Here is a 14,617-nt window from a genome sequence, read left to right as displayed (position 1 = left end):
CCACTGTAAATAAAGGTTGTGAATTCTTTGCTCTTTTTTTGGCATTCGTCAAAAGGACTGAAATAAACACACATTTATTTACTAGTTAAGTTTTATTTTGGTTGGTTGGAGTTGTGCCCAGTATAAATAATTTATATATATATATAATCATTTTTTTTTTTACTTTTTATTGGATTTTAAGACAAATAACTTTAGGATTTCAATTAAGCAGATGAATAAAAAACAATTTAATTATACAGTCACATACAGGTTAATATATGAAATGTACCCGCATCATTTATGACCTCCTAAGCATAAAATAAGTGGCCTGCTCTGGATTAAAAGTGATTTTAACAGATATTTGTAACTACTTGTTTACATAAAATGATGTTTGATGGCTTACCTTTTAATTCTTGGGGTTGAAATGCAAGTAACAATTTGGTAAATTGAAAATGAGCTTCTGTCAATTCACCAGATCCAGCCAAAATAAATACAGAATAAAAACTAAACTAAAAGTGAAACTAAATTGTTGAACCACAGTGTTTCTGCACTGCAAATGGCATTTGTAAAATATCTTCACTGATTTTATGTTTTTTATTTTATTATTTACTCATTAAATGTTAACAAATAAACACTGATAAATTCACATATAATTTTCAGGAAAAAAATTAAAAAGTGAATCCTGAGTCCACCAGAGCAGAGCAAACGGTTTCTCATGGAAACACAGCACACAAAACAACCTCTACTGGCTCTTTAATTGAGTACAAATTGGCATAATTATAAATCCACCTCTCTGGATATAAAGACACAGTCAAGCCACAGGCTGGCTGCTGACTGCTTGACTTAATGGAGTCAATTTACATCAGGTGTCTGATTGAGCTCTTTTGTGTATCACTTGATGGTGCGTCGATGTGTTCGCTGCCTCGGCGGGAGGACTTATGTTGTTAATGTCTGAAGGACGCTCGACAAATTGGGACGATTACGCAGCTATTTTCTGAGCCCTTCTCTGTTTGTCACTGACCTGTCGCTTGTTGCTCGAAAGCTCCTGATTTAAATAAAAAAATAATTAGTCTGATTGCCTTGCAGTTCGTTGAGAGCTCAATATAGATCCTACAAGGCCTCCTAGCTGGTTAACAAAGTCATGCAGCACACAGATATGTCTTACCTGCTTGTTCCTGCATTGAGGCTATAGAGGTTCTTTTTCTTGACTATTCTTACTGACTTCATAGACACAAATACTGTGCGGTAAGATCTGAAAACAAATATTGTTTAGTTAAGAAAACCCACAGAAAAAACACTTCAGAATGTGAATGAAAAATACTACCTAAATGAAGTCACATTAAGGAAGTGACTGCACCTCAGATGATTACAGCATTGTTAAGACATAGTAACTTTGAACTCATTCTACAATTTTATTTTGCATATTTGCAAGTTTTTTTTACATAAAAACGGCTAAAACTGTTTTAGAATGTTTAAAAAACTGTTCCCTTTTCCGTTTGAAAACTTCAATCCAATCACTTCTAAAGATCCAATTCAAACCTTAAAATAAAATTTAAAAAATTGCACCAGACTCAGAGAGATAAACCTCTTATTAATTGTGCTTTAGTTGCGACAAAATCCTGTTTTGGATCAATAAACTGTATTCGTGGTATAATGTTTGTTTCCAAGGTTTTTGACTAAACGGTTAAAATGGGGAGGTGCACCTGCCGTGGGCTTTACATCCCATACTGTCTTCTGTTTACAATGTGCAGAGAGAGTCTAATGAGAAATTAACAGTTGCCAGTGACTGATTCTCTCCATGTGTCCCTGTGGGCAAACAGGTGCAGCAGCAACAATGCAAATATAACAGAACGGGACTTTTTTTTCAGAGGGGGAAAAGGCTGCTCGGCATCAAAGCAAGAACGGAGGCCACACTCGTCTATTGGCCCTAACTCCTGCTCGCTGAGGCCTGGCCAAAGACATGAGAAGATTACAAGCTGTTAATAAGGTGGAACCAATCGGCTGAAGGTCTGCCTTTGTCCTTCCCAGCATGCTTTGTAGAGCGCTGCTCTGGGATAGTCGGCATTTGCTGCTGATCATAGTGTGGCGGGGATAATGAAGGTGGGAGGGGTGTAAGGTTTCAGCGGGCCCTTTGTGAAAGAGAGCCTAAATGCTTCACTCTCAATAGCTGCACACGCTCAGTTGGTCGCGGTTGTTTAAATACAGATGGACGTTTGCCACGTTCATATTTGGAGTTACTAACTGCTCCGCTGACAGTTTGCTGCCTTGCCCTTTATTGCTGATTTATTTGCATGTTTTGTTGCGAATTGATGTATGCCTGCAAGCTCTAGATGTGTTGTTACTTTCAAATTAAAAGCTTTAAAATCCTCTGACAATAAAAAGATTATAATTCTTGAATGTATCTCAAGTTTTACAATGATTTCTTTGCAACAACTGAACCAAAGCGTTTCAACCTTTAGTTGCGTTCATATGGAATTACACCAAACATAATCCAACTCAATGATGTCTATTGTCATAGCAGATGTTCCTCTCTGAAACAATGCCGCCGGGGATTTGCAGGGTGGCTGCTAATAGGAAAGTGTGAGTTAACCCGTCCCCCACAAAGTCCCCTTAAAACCCCCGATCCTATTTAACCGTGACAATGATGGATTCACGGACGCTAAACTTCCACAGGAATCCTTGTCCCAAGTCAAACACAGAGCTTCTTCTTCTTCTCACCAAGCGATCGAGGTCAGGAGTGCCCCTAGTTAAAGTCTAAATGTTTAGGGGGCGGGTTGAGATGTTTCTTTTGGGGGTTTTATTGGCGGTACAAGGCCAAGGGTGGGTTTCCAGAGGTTATCCCAATCTGTATGGAGGGCGGTGCAGCGAGACCCAAGTCACTGTTAAAGCGAAAGCTGATAGCAGTATGATGGATGGGGATACACGTCCCAGAAATGAGACTTTTGAAAGTAAAGCAGTTCAGCAAGGCTAAAAAAAGGAACAGGCTTTGAATGTGTTATTGCCATAAAGAGACTACAACGAAAACAAGTGCAAAGGTGCAAAGGTGAACTGCACGGTGGAAATTTGGGGTCCATCTTTGTGATCCATTGGCAGAATATATTTTTTTTTTATACCCACAAAATATCTACAAAATCCAACAAACATTTCCCTTTGTCATATTAAATGGTAAACCTGGTTTATTTCAATTTGGGCTTTATTTTATTAGTTTTGGCTTTGATGTCTATCAGTAATAATATACTTATCAAGTAAAATGCAGTGACATCATGAAAAAGAAGTCCAAATGAAGAAACGCCAGCAGTCATATGATCTAATAAGTTGTAACCAACCTCCCAGAAAAAAATAAGGTTAGCGTTATAATTATTATTAACTGTCTGCAAACATGAAGAAGTTTCCACTTTGACCTGCTGTACTTGCAGCTACTGCACCTTTTTTCATTTTTAAGATGTAAGTGTTTTGCATATTCTATATTTGACTGTTCTTTATAGCCCCAATAATACAATCTGAGATCTCAGCAATTCATTTGGAGAGCACCTTCGAAAGCATTAGATACAAGATATATGACCAAAGCTGTAACCAACAGGAATTATCCTTTAAGAATATGGTTGCAGTAATGAGCGTCTAAGATAACATATTGTAATTAAGTGTCTGGACTTACAATTCAGGATACAGTGAGAGGTTAAGAAATTAGTGATGGTTGTGTTGTTTTTTCCGTCTTCGCAAACTAGCCTGTCCATTCAGAATAAATGTCATTTTCCTAATCAATTTTGAGAACACCCTTCAGTGTTAGTGTATTTTTAATTTTGCACTCTCAAATATATTGCAAAGTTGTTCTGTTAGCCACATTTTTTCCAGACAAGGACCTGGTTAGGACTTTCCCCTGATGCCTCCCTTTGGAAACCTTTCACGCTCGGGCGGCTGGGAGGACGCCACGAGGCAGAACCAGGATACGCTGCAGGGATCACACTTCCCAGCTGACCGGGGAGCGCTGAGGGGAAAAATGCTGCGGGGAAGAAAAGGTGTCTCTGGTGCTAATTTCTCTAATTTGCTACGCCTTGAATGAATGGACACTAATGGGATCAGTGGATAAATGAAATCTTTGCTCAAAGCAGACAATCTTAGGGTTGTCAGAGCATGGTCTACCAACCACCACTCTTTCTACCAGAACTTTTTTTAATGTTAAGCTACAGACTATTTCTTTTTAATTTTGACCCTTTTGTACACACATTTTTCTATTTAAATGTCCCCTTATTTTTCTTTAAATTGAATAAAAACACTCCCTATCAGACAATAGACGTTTTTCCATTAAATTGCCAAGCATCAATTGGTTTAAAGCCAATGAACTAGGCTACATTGTAGTTTTGTCAGCAGTTGGTGGTATAGGCAATGCCTTACGCATGGCTGTATTCCCATAATAAACAGAGTAGAAGAAAAAGTAAAGGTAACCAACGGGAAACCAAACAAGTCTCCTTGGCCAATGTGAGAGAAAAATAGAGAGAGGTCTTCAGGAATTTGTTTCAATTGGGCAAGATTTAATTATTCTTTCATGTCAGCTAGTGTTAGCCGTTTTAAATTTTTTGCCGAGATGAAGACAATATAAATATGTATCCGGGAAGACGTCGACAGCAGGAACATCTATCAGTTATGTGAGTTAAAGTATTCGGCAAAGGTGTTTCCATATCTCAATTAGCGCATCAACTCTTTTCTTCTTAAAGGCAAAACCCACCTCACTCTAGCATTAAAAAAACGTTTTCTCACAATTAAGTTTTAACAAATTTTGCCGTTTTCATGCAGCTTTTCTAATGCGATACTTCAAAGGGTGCACAAAAATGTATAAATGGAAACATGGCTAGTGTCAGAAATAAATGTTCACACCTAGGAACATTTGTGATGCTTAATAAAAAGGCAAGATGTTTTTTTGTTTAAGAAATACTAAATAAAGTTGTTTTGTGCAGCATTTTGTGAACATATTCTGTGCTTTGTTGCACATCCAGAGTGTGCACCCACTGTCAGAGTTAAAAAGGTTATCTGTTGATGTTGGGAAACCTTTTCTCCCACTTGTTTTGAAAATGGGGAACATCATTTTGCATTTAAAACATTGTTCAGCTTTCATAAAGCCTTGCCACGCCAGGCTGGCAGATGGATGCAAGTGGATGTAAGATGATTCTTTCAGGCGTTGATGGACACATCTGTCAGCCTATACACTCTGTATCACACACACGGACACACACACACACACACACACACACACACATACAACCCCCCTCCTCCCCTCGAGACAGCCCAGATCTCTCCACGTTATACCTCCTCCAGCAGCTCATTCACCTCCCACTGTGCTCCTGCTCCTCGCAGCACATTAAATCCCCACTAAGACCTGAGAGATCAGACTGAAGCAGCCACCACTCTCCCTCTCTATTCAGCCTCCACTCTGATTAAACTGCAGCAGGTTTGTCACAGATGTTGTCCCAACTCATGACTGGCCCCCCCACTGAGGACTGCTAACTACCGAGAGTGTGATAGCAGGTGACTGACATTTTGATTTGTAATTAATTAAATGGTTAATACAGACATAAAAACAAACAAAAAATAATACATAAGTTAGATCTACTTCTGTCCAGCTTACTTGTAAATGAGATGACAGCCATGTGGACAGTGGTGCTAATTTGATTTATGAAACGGGGGACCCCGAGGGAGGCAACAAATCAGAGAGCTGACATATGTTGCACTGCAACATGATAGCAGGCCTCAGTAACTTGACAAATTGGGGTTGTAGTCATTAAAACATCTTGTGGTTGCCTAGCTGCTGTGAAGGCTGAAATAATCACTGGCATAAGCTCAAATCCAAGACAACAACCCAGTCTCACTCCCAACTTCAAATACCTACTGTGGTCAGTGCCTCTCGACATCTGATACCGCTTTCAACTAACTCCGATGTAATTGTCATTGGACGGTCAACGCAAATGACGTAATATAACGTTTAAGATAGTCCAGGTTGAGAGGTGGGTGGTGGATGGGTCAAACAAACACAGGACTTTGTCCAGGAGACCGCTGTTCGTGTCCCGTGCAAAACATAAATTAAGTTGAAGATTTTCAGTCATTAGAGACAGGAATCCCGTGACTCACAAGATTTATGTGAGTCGTTAGTCATTTCAACCACTTTCTTCTCCTAAACCTCACTTCCTGTGAAGACAGAAAAGCTAATATGCTCCAACTGACTTTTCAAATGTAATAAAGAAAAGTAGTAACATCATAACTTGATTTGCCCTTTGGTCTTCTTCAGATATAAATACCTCCTATTGGTGAGGTCCCTCATTGTGAACATTTCAGAAAGGTCTCAAATTGAATTCATACATTTTTAGACAACTCTGGGACAACCAGTGTGTGTGTGTTCTAACATCACTTTAGTTTCGCTGAATCCTGTCAAGTGGAATTTCTTTGTCCAAATGTCCCAGCTGTTAGCTGCAGCAGTCACATTACATTTAAAAGCTTAACATTACACTCATATTTGATTGTTAAACATGGGCATTAGTCTGCTGCTATAGCAGCATCCACTTTCCGACTGTCCACCAGATTTTGCACCTAGCTGCAGGGATTTTATCCATTTAAAAGCATTAATGAAGTCCAACACTGATTCTTTTTGGGTGATAAGGAATGGCCCACAGTCTGGTATTGGATGGGGGTGAGGTCTGGCCAATAGAGTTCTTCCACACCAAAACTGGGAAAACTGGATTTTGTGCAGAGGGGCACTGTCACAAAACCTGATCCGCCAGATAGTTAGCTTACACGAACCATCTGAGAAGCTGTCATTGGGAACTGTTTGGAAAAGGCCAAGAACATTTTTTGAACAAACATTCGCTCTCTGTGTAGCTCATTACAGGACACTGATTGATCCGCGCTCTGGCTTACCGGACACAAACCGTTACTTGAAGCCTGGCAAGATGGATTTCTCGTGTGTTCTTGGGGACATTGCGAGAATCCAGCTGCAGCGCGAGGTGCAGCATTGTCGAATTGTTGATCATTTCTGTCATGGCATCTTTCCTCCTCAGTAGCCCACCAGACTGAAGAATGACAGCAATGAGAACTTATCTGTGACTGAATCTGATGTTTCTCAGATGTGGGGGGCAGGTGCACACACGACACCATATCGCTCTCCTGAAAGGCCTTTTAGAAGGCCCTCATCCTAGAGTCATTCAAAGTGATGTCCACCCGTCAGACAACTGGTCCCCACTGGCCCCCCAGCACACCCCTCTGAGACCTCTGTGCTTCTGCATTGGTCGATTCATGTCCCAGTCCTGCACTCCTCACTTTCACTTTGATGTTTAATCCCATCCTGACTGTGTCCTCCTTCAGTCCGCGGAGCCGCTCGGCCAGTCATGAATATCCAAAGGTCTGCTTACTTGACAGGATTATCCCTCTTTTCAAAGCCACTGGGGACGATTCTTCAACCACAAAAAAACACACTCAATGGATCTTCTGCTCACTCGCTTTGTTTCTCTCGCTTTCCTTTACTCTCGCTCCCTTCTGTCTTCGTCCCTTTGGGCTTTTACTAAACACATTGATCCACCCGATCAAGGAGTTCATCTGCTGCTGGTCATGGATTATTGAACAGACACACACACACCCACAAGTATTGTTAAGATCCTTAAGTATCTAGCCTTGCAGAAATATCCAGATGAATTGACAAATGGCATGAAGTACCTGCTTCTAAGACTTTTGCCTATGTGTATCTGATTGTGAAAAACACATGAATTAGTGAAGTTGGTATGTAGCAAAAACAAAAGCAATCCTTTATTGAAATGGATTCAGAATGCCAGGACACTCCCCCAAGAAATTAAGCTATGTAACTGCTCTGTTGCAAACTTTGGTTGCGAGCTGCGCTGCGAATTTAACCAAGGCTGAACGTTCATGGGTTCATTTTGCAAATCCATAACTCATTTCCAACCAAACCTGTTACTGTGAGACCCTCAGCAGTGGCCCTGTCCTATAATGAATCAGGATCAGAACTGGCTGCTGTATAGGAAAAAGGATCGGCCCAGTTGGCAGGAAAAAATGTTGGCATCGTACGTTTCTGCAAAACAGGGATGCCTTTTGTATTCTCTCACAACGTAGTACGAAGAAAGACGCGCGGAGCAAGTGTCGTATATTGAGAGTGTAACAAGAGAGAAAGTCCAGGCATGTTGGAGGCGTGTTCGCAACCATACGAATTTCAAACCAAAAGTAAATGTTGACTTTAAACTTCTTACATGACATGATGTAAGAAAGTGCTTTAAGGGCGGTTGTTGTTCATTTATGGTAATGTTACATTGCAACACTATTAGGATCTCTCTTCTAAGAAAAATTCCCCTTCATTGTGTCATAAAATTATGTCACTTTGTGTCTCCTCAAATTCCAGAACAAAGCACTTTCAGTTTACGACGAGTGCAGGTTCATGATGGTTAGTTTTAAACGAATAATGTATGTTACTACTACTTTTAATTTGCTCTATCCAGTCAGGCTCACAATGGAATGTCATGTGGCCTATAAGCCTGTGAAAATATAAGATGAAATTTACTGGCTAGCTAATGTTAGCCAACTGTGATCGGAAAGTAACATTTGGAGGCGCCCAAACGTTTATCTTTGGGTGCCTTCATCTTTTTTTCGAGTATAATGTTGTAATGGTGAATTTGAGAATGTATTAGCAGTCAGGTAAAAGTCATTTGAGAATCTGCAGAGAAACCTTGTCGCATTTGCAGCCTTGCCAACAGTAACATTAACTGTCATGGAGCTTAAAGTGTATCTTTGTAAATTGAGGATCGCAAAAAAAAAAAGATCATCTCTATTTGAAGCATGGAGGCTCCTGTAGGTTCAATATTGGGGTTAAGATTAGTTTATTAGACAACTTTTTAGGTGATGGTTGTGTTAGCTTATCCAAAACGTCACGTTTCTATGCATCTCCCTCCGCTGATTTTGACAGAGAATCGTTCATCAATTTATAAAAATATTCATATTCTTCTTTTGTGATGCTCTAATTAATGAAAGTATTTTCAGACTTTGATGTTGTTACAGCAGGCTCGATATGTGGAGTTACTGGAGATAACTAAAGTGTATCGTGTACGTTGCATACTCTGCTACCTGTAAACGTATCCTCATATAACGGTTAATATGATATCTTGAGAAAAGTTAATCCTTATTTCTTTGTGCGTTTTCCAATGAAAGACGCCAACACGTGTCAATTTCCACTGGTTACATGCATGCAGTCTTTTCAAAATAAACTTCCATCTTCATAGGATACATTTCAGTTAGGTTTAGGCAACAAAACGAAGATTGTTTGGTTTAAAATAACTACAGAAACTGCGTTACTGAAGTACGTAAGTAATGTGACAAATAAATCAACATGACTTCTCGTCAGCGGTTTCCTGGCTGAAAGATAGTGAACATCGGCAAATGATAGCGTCGAGTGATTTGATTTGGGTATACTTTCCATGAGGGGGGCTCAGCCCTTTACAGGGGGAGATTAAGACCGGTGTGTCAGAGTCCAATGTGTGCAGTGGTGGTTTAGGATGAGCAGATGAGACTGATTCGGAGTAAACATCAGTCCCATGGGAAAGGGTGACCTCTGAGGTCTCATATTTACCTCAGAGCTCCATCTATTCCCTTGTAAGTGTTAAATCCTGCCTTTGTCTCTGACAGCTTCTCTGTTTGTTTATCTTCTCTCTCTTATTCCTCCTACTCTGCATCATAGACTCTGTTTCTCTCTCTGTTATTCTGCCACCTTTGATGCATCCCACCGATCTCTAATCCTTTCAGCTAACACAACACGATGCGCCAAGCTGAAAGGGCGTACATCTGTGCCGTGTTTTTGAGAACGGTTTAAATCCAGTTTGCAACAGTGTACGACTGATGCTCCCCTTCTGTTCCAAGTTATGAATATTTAAACTGTCACGGAATCAACCTCACACTCCCAGCATCAATGGATAAGTCAGCCTGCCACCAACAGTGGATAAGGAGCTGTTTATTCAAATCCAGTCACTGGGATGTGAAGCCCAGCTGCTATTGGCCGGAGTGTTGAGGCTGAAAAGATGCAGTTTCTCTTTTAACTTTAGCAACGTGTTTATCTGGGTGCATAATAGAAAACTCTGACATGAGAGTTGTGTGATTGCATCAACTTATTCTAAAATGTCTCCAACGTAAGAAGACAAAATATTTCCAAAATGCACTGATGTTAAAAAATAATAAGTAATTAAAGAAGGAATTTGATGAATGTTAGCAGAATCATTAATAGTTGTCAGAGTGGGGGTGGATGGTGGTTAAAGCATAATATTAACCAGTTTGCAACAGATCATAGGTGTTTATCATGTGTCAATAGTACAATAGTCATGTTTCCATTTAAATATCCGCAAGCTTGTTTTGAAGTATCACATAAAAAATGCCATATGGAATTGGCAAAATTTGATAAAACTTCCTCATTGTGAATAAAAAGCTACTCTTGAGGTGTTATTTTGCCTTTGTCGAAAAAACAGAGTTGATGCGCTAAATGGGATTTGTAAATACCTTAGCCAAATAAATGCTGACCTAGTGAACATTTCACTCACATGACTGACTCACAGCTGCATATTCTGTCTACGTTTTTTGGGATATTCCCTTAACTTGCAAATGCTTGTCTTCACCTTTGCACAGCATGAAACATGACCAAAACTAGCTGACATTAAGAAACAAATCTTGCCAAAACAAAAATAAAAACTTATATAAAAAGACCTTTCTCCATTTTTCTCTCGTACAAATTGGCTAGATGGCCAAACCCAATTGTTTTCTTTCCCGTTTAACAACCAATTCCTCTTCTACTCAAATTTGAACGAAGCTATGCTGTAGCTGTGTCCTGGTTTGGTTCGGGCTGGATCACCGTCAGGCTGTCATGGTTTACCAGAACACTCGAAAAAGAACAGCCACCTTTAATGTTAATGAAACACCTTTGTTCTTTTTGAGGATTGACGAGTCCAAATGTCTGCTGTAAAAAATGCCTTTATACACATTAGAGAATGACGATGACTAACGGTGTTTTGATGAACAATAAAGTCCTTACAAACCTATAGATGATTTTTTTACTTTTTTCTGCCTGGTTGCACCTCTTCTCAGGATTATTTTCACACTGTGGCCTCTGACACCCTTATCCAGCCAGAATGAGTGCATATATACAGGTTTTTTATTCATGGGAACCCACTAAAAGTAGGTGAGAGACTCCTTTCCCATTGGAAGAAGATGAGTATGCCTGTCTTTTTTTTAGTGTGTCACGTTCAACGCCATGAAAACGTTGAAAAAAGCGTTAGTAAACTGTAAAAATGTTTTATTGTTAATAATATTATTGTTACTTAGTCGGTCTCTCATTCAGATCTCTAATCAAAATTCAAACAACGAAAAGACTTACAAAGACGGTTTTGTTGAATTTTACTGTTTCTTTTGAGTTTGAATGAAGTTTATTTTACAAGGTAAAATTCTGGATTTGTCAATGGAGTCTTGTAGCTTTGAGGAATGCATATAATGTCTGGTTCTCTTCACATATAACTGTGGTTTATTTCGACCAAAGCATAGTGATTGTTGGAACAGTGGAAACACTAACTGAGTGTTATATTGTTTCTGTCGAGTTTAAACAAATCAGATCAGCAACGTAAAATGGCTGTTATCTGACTGGAGTCTTGTGGCTTTGAGGAGAACATATCACTCGTTTGTTTTGTACATTAATTAAACATTTTCTCTTCAACACGCGTCACATAGCATCGCATTGGAAAAGCACCAGTAAAGGTGCAAAAAATGAGCTCCTCCACCCGGGTGTCATGTTTCCATCATTGCCGATCAGAGCTGGAGCCGGTAAATATTTGTGACTACTGCAGAGTCATTTGTCCCTGGAATAAATGCTGATTGTAACCTTTCCCACTAAAGACAAAAGCCAGTTTTCTTTTTGTTTGTTTTTTGTCCAGTGGGAAAGGGGCTTTATCTCCTATCAATCATCTTTGTTGCAATTTGAATAGTGGGAGAACTGGCACCTTTAAGTGTGTATTAGTACATGGAATTATCATCACTATCACACACTGACATGACAAACACTTGAAGAGGCTCTTCCGATCCACAAAAAGGATCAATATATAACACATATATGTGAAAGAAAAGTCAACGTTTCTTAGACCTCAGGACTAATGCTATCATTGTCATAAGCACAAACCTTTTCACTTTGCTTCAACCTGTGCAGAGTTAGATTCAAATTGAGTGAAAACACTTGTGTGAGAGCATTCAAGACTCTCTTTCAAATCAAGGAAAAAATTATATACATTTTGAATACATTTTGAATATTTTTTTTTTCTTTTTGGAGATCTGAACCTCAGTTGCGCTCTTCATGGCAAAGTCTGTTCAGCCAATTAGACTGATGGCTTATTTGACAAAACAATCAGGGCAACGTTTCTTAGTGAGTGAACTAAGAGGCTGTACATGTGAGCCACCATGGTCTAAGCTGTTTGAGCATGTATTTTCTTTCAGCCCTGCAGTCACTAACACAACTCAACAGCATTCCTTCATGACTTCAGTCACATCTAAAACAAAAATGATAGCTATATAAATTGCTTGTTTGATTGACCTGTTTAGTGTGTCACCATGATATGGATCCATCTGACTCTGCAGGAGAGGAAGAAGTCAGAGAGGATACTGTTTGTGAAGTGATGAAAGTAAAACTCAAAGACGTAAAAGATTAATTTAAGAGCAAAAGAAGTTTCCACATGCTGAGACTTTTGTCCCTACCTGGAAAGAAACAGTTTTTATTTTGCCGTTTTGCACCAAATGACCTCTCCCTCTCTGAAATGTCCTACAAGATGCTGAAGGACTTTGAATAATTCAATCCCAGTAATGAGACGAATAAACAAATGCGTGCATGAATATTCAGAGATTTAGTTCATATCGTTCCATCTTCAAAAGCCTTTGGAAAACATTGCAACAGCATGCGCAATCTGCTATGCAGCTGCTGCCTTTTTCTTAAAGTGCACCGGCCTCGATACTCATCACTAGTGTTTTGTGAGCGTCCTTAGGATCTGTTTATGCTCTGGTTTTTGCAAAGCTGCACAATTCCAAATGCAGTTTGTTTTCAGGGTCTTCCTTTTACCATACAGGTTAGAAAATGGATATCTGTAACATGTCAATCTTTTGGGGTATTGAAACTGGTGCATTGTGCAGTTGGACGTACAGGTGCCTAAAAGTCATGACTGGTTGGTTTATGTTTGAAACAAAGCTGATCAACTTTGCTGTGATCATCCAGCAAGAGAGACAAGGTCAGAACAAGTTTGTTTCACGAGGGCACAAAAGCTGAAACTACTAAGGTTATGTAAAACAATTATAAAATAAGTATTGCATCAATTAAATCGAGAACAACCTAAATTTTCCCACTCAATTCTTTTTTTATTTTAAATAAATAAATAATTTATTAGATGGACTTTATGTAGCACTAATAATTAGGTTATGTTTGGTTACGAATAAAGTTATTGAACGGTCAAAAGATTCTGTAAAGAACCAAAAGCGTGGATATATTTTTATTTATTTTTTATTTCTTAAATGGTCTAAATCAGCTAAGAATCCTGTTATAGAGCTTTTTCAAAATGTATTTCAGTGAATGCTGAGTAAAGCTTAATGGAGGCCAACGGAAAGAAGATGGTCCTCTCTACATGTCATTACTCAACGGGTAAAGGCTTCTTCCTTTTTATTCTAGTAGATAATAATCAATAGATTATTGAATAATTGAAAAAAATAATATAATAATAGAGAATTAAGTACTTCAAAATGATAGTCATTATGATATAAGTAAATTTCAGTTAAAAAAGTATATTTGTTTGTCTTTTATAAATCCTAAAGTAAATTAAATGTTATGGGTTGAAAGTGTAAATCCTGTTCATGTTCAGTGTTTCATTGACTGTTGGCCTGTTGGATGCATCGTTTAGACATGTTCCTCCCTCTATGGTGTAAACCTCACAATGAGTTTTTATTTATTTTTAAAACAAAGAAACAAAGAGAAAAACAGCTTTTTCACTTTTCAATTAATCGTCTTTATTTACATTTCAAACCCCCACACGACCAGAGATTCATCCGGAATAAGTAAATAAATATCATTTTCTTTTTTTCTTTCTTTTTTTATAAAAAAATAAACAAGTGTTCATTGTTCACGACGGGACAGAGAATAACAGGAGGAGATAATAAAGAGAAGAGAGAATAAAGAGAAGAGAGAATAAAGCAGGTGCAACATGTGTTCCCGCACAGTAACAAGACTGTAATATATGAATAATCCATCTACATATTTACATTCTATAGTGTGGTTGATGTATGACCCTCTGCAGGCCCACAGGGGAATAAAATAATCAATTTGATCTTTAAATAACTGCAGAGACACACACACACACACACACACACCGGGCCGAACGAGGTCCAGTAGAAGCTCTGTGGAGAAACGACCTGTTACTGAGGTTAATGACCATAACACGCTAAGTTAGTTGCAAAACCCCAAAGTCCCAGTGAGGAATAAACACGGACAGGTTCCGTACTGGCTCCGGTGAGGTGCCGGGTTCAGCCACAGAGATAAATTAAAGTAACTTGGGGAGAATGTCAGAAACAACCCGGACAGTTTGTCTCCACCTGA

This window comes from Anoplopoma fimbria, chromosome 16 (genome assembly GCF_027596085.1).
Source record: "Anoplopoma fimbria isolate UVic2021 breed Golden Eagle Sablefish chromosome 16, Afim_UVic_2022, whole genome shotgun sequence".
Taxonomy (NCBI): Eukaryota; Metazoa; Chordata; class Actinopteri; order Perciformes; family Anoplopomatidae; genus Anoplopoma; species Anoplopoma fimbria.
The sequence above is the reverse complement of the archived record's forward strand: the minus strand, read 5'-3'. Positions refer to the sequence as shown.